The sequence below is a fragment of the Mirounga angustirostris genome, unplaced genomic scaffold, assembly GCF_029215605.1.
Source record: "Mirounga angustirostris isolate CCGP_5_RB_7025 unplaced genomic scaffold, mMirAng1.0.hap1 SCAF_8, whole genome shotgun sequence".
Taxonomy (NCBI): domain Eukaryota; kingdom Metazoa; phylum Chordata; class Mammalia; order Carnivora; family Phocidae; genus Mirounga; species Mirounga angustirostris.
The window spans coordinates 113,837,831-113,846,963 of NW_026991716.1; the positions used below are offsets into that span (position 1 = coordinate 113,837,831).

A 9,133-nucleotide genomic window follows, 5' to 3' on the forward strand; every position below is an offset into this window, starting at 1 on the left:
ACTTGAGGACAAAATTACTTTTTTTCCCTCAACAAAAATGCATCTTTATTCCTCATACATTTGCTTTCTAAAAACATATATCCTACTTTTCTTGCATACAGAGTCATTTCACTTATTTCTGGTAGCTAATATATTAAATATATTAATTAGAATTCTCAAGCCTTGGAAACCTTAATTTCTAGTGAAAATTAAAAAGTAAACAATAATGAGCTGTCTATTACATCAATATTCTTAGATTGTCAAAATTATAAATACATTTCATAATTTCTAGAAGCATTCATTTCCTTATAGCGCAATTTATTTAACATAGCACAAGACATATTCACTAATACACCTAAATCTCTTTAGTTCCTTTGTAAAAAGAGGTCAAAAGTAGGTAAACTTAGACTTGCTTAGCAATTAATATTTCAGTATTTATCTTACTTGGAAATGATCTAGACACTCAGTAAGTTCCCATAATTTAATTTAATTTAACAAAATCCTAAGGGTGGAAGTTCTGGAAGTTACCAAGTAGATTAGGAACACTATTTGAGTAGACATATAATAACGCAATCATTGTTAAAAAATTCACTTTTTAAAACTCTTCTTTCACTTGCATTTATTTAACTCATGTGTTCTTAACAATCATAATTAGATTACTCATGAGAATTTCTTGAGACATTAAAGCAGTTAGCCAATGTCTGAAATTTGCTTTTTTTCTTGGTGACAAATTTTGTAACAGAGATAACATGAGCTTATTTGACTTTTAGTAAACCTAGGTATAATAAAAGCATTATGTTGAATGATGAGAACTCTAAAGACATGTCTGTAATAATTAAACCAACAGACTTAAGCTTGCTTTAATATCAAATATTTTCCCAGGGCATGTGATTTTGAAAGGCAATAGGGTTAGTTTCTTTTTTTTTTTTTTTTGAGAATTAGAAATACTTAATTTATAAGCACTTAATTTTAAGCCAGTTAAACAGAGCTCTTTTATGAGTTAACTTTGGCAATACCATCCAGACGTAGAAAAATACAATATTTGTAATGTGCGTATTATAGACAAACATAGAGATCCTATAGCTTTAATTTTAAAATTTTAGTAATGAATCAGGTATAACAATATAAACTCACTAGTTTATCAATAACAGTTGGAATAAGTGTATCCATTCAGACAGCTAAAGCTTTTTACTAATTGTGGAGAAGACTTAAAGATTGTCACTGGAAGCAATCTTAAGGAAGCTGTGGTCTAGAGTTTGGGCAAGGGAGCCTTTTTAGCATTTGTATTTTTTAAAAATCCTCTTTCTCTCCCCCACAAACCCCCTCTACCCACTCCCCCCAGCTCCCCTCCCCCTTAGTCTCAGGTGTTAGTGGGTTGTATTTACATGTTTTTTTTAATGTTATTTTATTATGTTATGTTAATCACCATACATTACATCATTAGTTTTTGATGTAGTAATCCATGATTCATTGTTTGGGTATAACACCCAGTGCTCCATTCAATACGTGCCCTCTTTAATACCCATCACCAGGCTAACCCATCCCCCACTCCCCTCCCCTCTAGAACCCTCAGTTTGTTTCTCAGAGTCCATAGTCTCTCATGGTTCATCTCCCCCTCCAATTTCCCCCTCTTCATTTTTCCCTTCCTACTATCTTTTTTTTTTTTTTTAAACGTATAATGTATTATTTATTTCAGAGGTACAGGTCTGTGATTCATCAGTCTTACACAATTCACAGCACTCACCATAGCACATACCCTCCCCAGTGTCCATCACCCAACTACCCCATCCCTCCCACCACCCCCACCACTCCAGCAACCCTCAGTTTGTTTCCTGTTAAAGCATGATGAGATTTATAACTTCGAGGAACAGAGAAACAATGTAAGTTTTTCCCTCGAGTTTTGGGATATATTTGTCTATTACCAGAAACCTGAAATAATTGCTATTTAAATTTTCCTTCTTTTTCTTAAGTACAGAACAGTTTTGTTTTCAATATCTTTGTTTCTTTATAATATCTGCAAATGTCTGAAGGCAAATAGGAAAGAGTCGGAGTGGATTTTGAGTTGCTTACAGAGTCATGCTTTTGTCCTTCTGAAGAGTCCATTTATAAATTAAGAATCATTGATTTTAACTTTTTAAAAAATCTGTATTTCCATAAACTATTTTCAAAGAATTGGGTAGGCTTTGCCATTGTAGTGTTTAGAAGTTGATTTACCCACTCTACCACTTTATTTTGAATTTGCCTTTTTCAATCAATTGGAAAATTTCTAACTAAAATGGAAATCAAAAGATTTCTATGTTCTGTTGTCCAGGGAATGTGAATTCTTTGGGAGGGCATTTTGGATATATCCACAAAAGACATTGCATAGGAAGACCTGAAGCTGGCAGAGTCTGATTATAAAACCCAGCAAAATGAACTTTATTGCTCATCCTGGGTATTTCTGAATTTATTTCCTGGCTTTTAGCATTTACATGAATAACTTGGGCCTAGAGATTAGGCTGGAGTACTCTCTAAAAATCTTTTCTGGAAAGGGAAGTTAAAACAAGCAGCTGAGTGTTTAAGGGATTTTCTTGGGAAGGTGGAGGAGTTGGAGGAGTTAAGAGAATTTGAGGAGATGGGGCCAGATTTTAAGAAGGGGAATTTATGTTGATTGTGGGTGTTAATTTTAATTTTAATTTCTGTTCTTTTATCTTGTTAATGGAGTCCCTAAGGTTAGCCGTCATATTTTTTGTATCCACTTTTTAATTTGGTCTTTCCATAGGTACCAATAAGACAATTGCTTAAACTCTCTAAAATATAGAAGGTTTTCCAATTCAAAGGATCCACTGTTTGATCATTGATGAATAGAATCTTATACTAATCCAAATAGTGACTCAAACCAATAAGCTTTTTTAATGGCTTCACCAAAGATGCAAGAGGCATCCTATAAGAGAGTATAAGAGATACAGCCCTCACAGGTGCAGACAGCCTAAGAAAGCAAAAGCCTTCATTGCACAGGAAGTAAAGATGGTGCAGTGAAAATGTTGTTTCTGGTCTCTTGTTGGAACATGGGATGCCTCTCCAATCATAGACCCGCTAATCTGTGACATTGGGCAGGTGCTATAGGAATGAGACTTTTTAGCATTTTAGCAGACAACAAAGGTTGAGATGACAAAGGCTCCTTATGGACTGGAACCTGTTATAACAATTCCCCTGAAAGCTGGCATGGCTAGACAAAGGGGATGCTGCTTGTAACTTTGCGTCTTGGAATCCCAGTCCATTCAACTGACCACCAAAGTGTACCCTCCTAAGTGCATCTTCCGGATGCTGGAGACCAGATAGAATATTCTCATTGGTCATAAAGGCACACTCTCAAGACATAAAACAAGACAAAAGGAAAAGTCTCCTCCAGTTTTTACGCAGGCGACCCACAGCAAAGTTTGTCATAAATAGACATCGGTCTGGTGAGAACTGTGAACTCATCAGTCTGTGAGGCCAGCTCAAACAGCAGGCATATAGGGTCTATGCCCGTGTTTTGCCCTTTGATTTTTCCTCCTTATGATGAGTGATATAATAGACAAGAACGAAGAGAAATCATAGCCATCTCTGGGAGGAAAAGGATCAATACAAACTGACAGCACTCATACAAAATCTTTACCAGAGTCATTATAACCAAGGAACTAGTTCCACAAATATTTTCTCCTGATAATCTAAATTTAGAAAAAGGGCAAAAGGGTTTTCACCACTTTTGCTTCCATTGAACCCTGCAGACAGAGACTTGGGAGGCGGGTGTGTTAAGAATTCTTACTTTCTGCTGGTGCTAGTCAGAGGCCCTAGGATCTTTCAGGGGTGGCCCTGGAGCACGCCATGTCCAGCCAGTGAAGTATCCTGCCCACTGCGCCAGAACTGTCGGGGAGGGGACAGTTTCCCCCAACCCCTCTTCATTCTTTTGGCTGGTCTAATACTTAAATTAACATGGCACAGATTAATGGGCGAAAAACACATTGAATTTTGTATCTTCTGAGCCCCATAAAAATATAAGACCCAAAGATGTGACCAACAAAGGCAGCTTTTATACCTTCTAGACAAAGAAACAATACATTTGTGAAGAACTGACAAGACAAGGAAACTTAGATTTGAGTACTAATTAGTGAGGAAACTAAGCGGAGTTTGTTTACAAAAAGCCTACTTGCCTTTGAATTCCCGATCTCTGGCAATAAGGATGTCTCTACACCTGGTGCAGGGAGGGTGTCTTTCTCCTGAGAGATTTATTTCCTGCTTTCAGAGAGACAGAAAAGAGAGTCAGAGCGTTCTTCTTGTACTGGCTGTTTCTCAAGTAACTTTAATTCAAAATTATATGCCCAAATAGCACATTCTGGGGCAGCCTGCCCTAAACCCCATCAGCCCCACAAGTGGTAACTAGTGTTGTTTTATTATTTATCATCATTTATTTTCTCCCTGTAATAGAGTCACATAGCAACAAGCTCTAAAAGGCGCCCATGGTTGTTTGTATCAGTGCCTGTGAGAGAGATCATTGGCTTTTAGCCTTTGCTCAGAAAAAGCAACTTCATGTCTCAGCTGCTTGCCAGATGGGTCTGTCACCAACAGCTGTTTTCCAGCCAATCTCAATCATGGCTTACTTCCAGGGAGCAGAAGAGCATGACTGAGTGAATCCTTAAAGTCCTTTTTGCCTCTCCTTGGGATTACTTCACTTGTGTTTACAATATAGCAACTGCTAGAGAGGAGGGTCTGCCCATCCTGCTCCCGCACCAGCCTCCTCTCTGAGCTGGGAAGCCAGTTGCTTCTTTATGCACAAAGGCCTAACGTTGTGACCCACAGAGTCTGCATCCTCCTATTTTGAAAGATACATAATCATTTACTAAAATAAAATTTTGATACATTTTACAATTTGTGGCTTCCAAAGTTCAAATATCTCTATTCTGAACAAAGTGTAAAAAAAGCCAAACTAAATCTTTTTTTTTTTTTTTCAGTTTGCCAAGCATTCATTCCTATGAAATAGCTCTGAAAGTTTAACTTTATATGATTGAGGCAAAAAAAGCACAAGACATTGAATTTCCTGTTGCAACCTCCTATAGGTCCCTTGTTATTTGTAGTTCTTCACAACCCAAGGTAAATCAAAACAAAAAGTATCTTTACAGATTTCCTTTCTCTACATCATTCTGGGACTTGCTTTCTTTTTGAATCTCCTTTTGGATGTACAACTTTTCTCACTTATGTGACTCCCTTATTTTCAAAATATATATTTGAATCTATTTTCCAAATGCATATTTCATCTAATTTACTATTTCTCTTCCTGTTTGCAAAATACATATACCCGAATCACATTTCAAATGTGTATTATTGTTATCATCCCTTTGAAGTCTTTTTTTTCACTTGTAAATTGAAGTGCCCTCCCCCAATCTGGATCCCAAAACTATTTCTGACAATGTTGGGAGGATCTTGAAATCTTGAATTGCTCTCATGTATAAAAGGGAGCCCATAAAATTGGCAGATAAAGAGCTGATACCTCATTTCTTCCTCTATACAGATGTTACACAACTAGTGTAAGCATTTTTCAAAATCATCTGGGTCTGTGGTCTCATTTTCACTTCCTCTAGTTAAGCCCTACTTATCTTTCAAATTTTGGTCCAAGCATCACTTCCTCAGGGAATCCTTTGACCACATCCTACCACTACCACAGATTGGTTCAGATACTCTACTATCTACATTCTAGCCCCTTGTGTTTTATCATCATAGTGTTTGTTACAACTTTTAAATATAATTCTCAGCACTTATTTGATTAATATCTATCTCCCTTCCCTAGACTCTTAAACTCCTTGAGAAGATTGGTGTTCTTTTGCTCTGTAGCCCAAGCCTATAATAACACTTGCTTCATGGTAGGAATTCAATAAATATTAAATGAATAAAGGAATAAATGAGCGAAGGAATAAATGAATAAAAAATGGGTGAAAAAAATGCGTGAATGACTTAAGTCTCCAGAACCATGACCAACATGGTGACAATCAATAAAATAAGTTAATATTATTATTTTTAGTCTCCATGACAGATCAAATAAATTTGCTGAGTATTTCAGTTCATCAAAGACCTGATTATGGCTTCAGAAACTGAAAGTTATGTGCGCCTTCAAATATGTTGTTTCCTCCCTTTGAATTGTTTCCTATAATTGTGCAATGGATGGATGTATAGACATAAAAAGATATACATATGTGTACGTGTATATATGAATGCATAATAAAGAATAAATCAGTGAATTTTTAGATGCAAAAATATGTAAAATATTTTTTCTATTTAATAGTTATGTGTATTAAAATGTATATTCGCCTTGATTTTATTTAATTTTACTAAAACAGTTAAGTTTTGGGCGCCTGGGTGGCTCAGTTGGTTAAGCGACTGCCTTCGGCTCAGGTCATGATCCTGGAGTCCCAGGATCGAGTCCCGCATCGGGCTCCCTGCTCGGCAGGGAGTCTGCTTCTCCCTCTGACCCTCCTCCCTCTCATGCTCTCTGTATCTCATTCTCTCTGTCTCAAATAAATAAATAAAATCTTTAAAAAATAAATAAATAAATAAATAAATAAATAAATAAATAAATAAATAAATAAAACAGTTAAGTTTTTAGTACAAGTTTTATTAGTCCTATGAGGATTTCTATGATCAAGAAATATATGGCCAGGTGTAAACAGAATTAATTATTCATACATTTTTTTCTGAAAATTCAATTTTCTTCACTCTAATTTGCATGCTTTAATAAAATTTGCAAGTTTAAGGCCTTCATTTTTCTTTGTAAAGAAGTGTGATAATCTCAATAATATGGAGATTTCTGGATAATTAGTTTTTCTGTTATAATAATGTTAATCTTAATTTCAATTCTCAATTAATTGATGGCAAAGACTGAATTATTTTGTTTTAGATTCACAGGGAAAGTTTGAGACCTGTGAATAATTACCATTCCATTCATCTCACATTTAATTTCTTAAAATGAATTCCCTTAGAGCTCAAAGGGAAAACAAAGATATTTTGAAAGTTTTTTCCCCCTGGATTAATTTTCTAGTTAGGATATTTACACACAACAACACTTCTGTAAATTTTTCTCCCAGAACCAGAATACCACAACTCATTGTCTTTTAATTGCCTTGTCAAACTTTCTGATCGTCTTATTTATCTTCTCTGAGTTGCAGAAATGAAGACATGAATGGGCCAAGAGTTGTCACCTTATCCATTCAGCGCCTAGATGCCAACTGCACGTTTTTGGTCTCTTTCTCTCCAGCTGTCATGTGCTTCCATGGTACCCAACTGCTTGTGGTGCAGTTCCTGGAAGGAGCCACACTTTTTCAGGTCTGTGAGTCTTTGTGTGGCCTTCTGCTTCATCCTGGAATCCCATTCTCCTTATTCTTAGCCTGGCTAACCCATACTGTTTCTTTGAGATTTGCTGGGGCATCATTTTCTTCAGGAGGTCTCCCATGACCCCTGTTCTAGTCTTTCTGTACCTAAGGAAAGAAACCAACTAAAGGCAAAAAACAAAAACAAAAACAAAAACAACTAAAGGCAAAGAAGGAGGGGCATTCCTTTAAGAACTCAACAACAGGTAAAATCCAAAGATGGTAGGTAAAGTAGAGCTGAGCCATCCAGGTCCTAGGCTGGGGTGCTGAAAATCAAGAGGTCACGTCATGTCCCCTCCCGACTCTGCTGCTTCCGAATGCCTGCTCCGTGTTTTCCTTTCTCTATGTGCCAGATTCCCCTGCTGACTCACCTTGCACACAGGTCAGCTGCTCTTTCTACATCATGACTTTTCAGCAATGTCTGATGCAAAATTCTCAACCCACAGAAAACCTTACAGCTCAAATCAGAGAAAACCTCAGTCATGGCAGAATCAGTGGAGGAACCAGATTTCTCTGAGGCATGTTTCTGATCAAATCAGTCATGATTAAAGGGGCAGCACTATGTCCTTTCTGGTGGCTCTCCATGGAATAGGTTTTCTAGAGTGGACTAGAGGGGGCATAAGCGATGATGATCATCAGGACGCTGGCCCTTTGATTTGGGATTGGTACCTTTCAATGGACCCCTAACATAATGTGCTATCCGTTCATAGCTTTCAAACTGCTGTATCACAATGAACTGTCAAGATTCTGTCTTTCCACTAGGCTAGGAGCTTCTTGTGAGGATAGACAATTGTTGGGGGGTTTTTTTGTTTGTTTTTATTGCCAGTGTTTCTAGTACAGGCCTTGGTCTTCAGTAGATAATCAATAAATGTGTTCCCGATAACGGTGACTAGTTAAATATATGAATATGGTAATTTCTTGCCTCTCAGTTCTGAAGTCCTCGAGTTCAAAGGCTGTGTTTTATTTTCTACACAGAATAAACATCCAGTTTTCTGCTGACACGGGAGAAGAGACAGACCAACCGCATGGAGTTGGGGTGAGACTCTGGCTCTCTCAATGCTTCTTAAATAGACTTTAACCAATTCTCCTGTTTTTAAGTCCAACCTTTATATCCTCTAACTGAGGTACCCGGTTGCAGTCCATTTTACATATAATTACATACAATAAAATCTAGTTGCATCTTGGCTTTCTTTACTTTTGGTTTAGGGTTATACTTTCTTTGGTCTCCTAAAGCAGTTACCAAGGGTCCACCTGTTTTTCCACCTGATGTGCTATTCTGGTCATCTCTTCTCCAGTTATCTTTGCCCTTGTGGATGTATGCCTGTAAAAAGTCATTCTGTTGTTTGAGTGTGGTTTGGGAGAAAGTAAAAGAAAATATATATGTTTGATCCATCGCCTTTGCCCAGAAGTCCCCATTCACATTACTTCATTTTTTAATTTTTAAAAATCAGCCTTATTGAGGCATATTTTGTATATAGGAACATTCTTTGATTTTAGGTGTGTTATTTAATGGGTTTTGACATATGTGTAGAATCAGGTAATCCCCACAATCATGATATAAAGCATTTCTATCACTCCAGAAAGCCTCCTTGTGCCCACTTACAGTCAATACTGACCTGCCTTCTGCCACTACAGATTTACCTTTCTAGACTTTCACATACAATTGCTCATAATATTCCCTCATCCTTTAATGTTTGGAGGATTCCTAGTGTTTGTGTCACCTCTTTCATTCACAATATTGGGAATCTGTGACTTTTTTCTTTTTTTCCTGGTAAGTC

General features: G+C 36.9%; 1 long non-coding RNA gene across 2 annotated transcripts; it reads left to right on the forward strand.

Annotated features, from left to right (window-relative positions):
- The first annotated feature begins 1,700 nt into the window (after positions 1-1,700).
- LOC123837172 (uncharacterized) lies at positions 1,701-8,572 on the forward strand. 2 transcript variants are annotated; one of them, XR_010413761.1, is made up of 3 exons: positions 1,701-1,859; positions 7,155-7,311; positions 8,331-8,572. It is a non-coding gene; the product is annotated as an uncharacterized LOC123837172 (long non-coding RNA). The 2 variants fall into 2 exon arrangements; XR_006789158.1 differs by lacking the exon at positions 1,701-1,859 and adding an exon at positions 4,975-5,088.
- Positions 8,573-9,133: the final 561 nt, after the last annotated feature.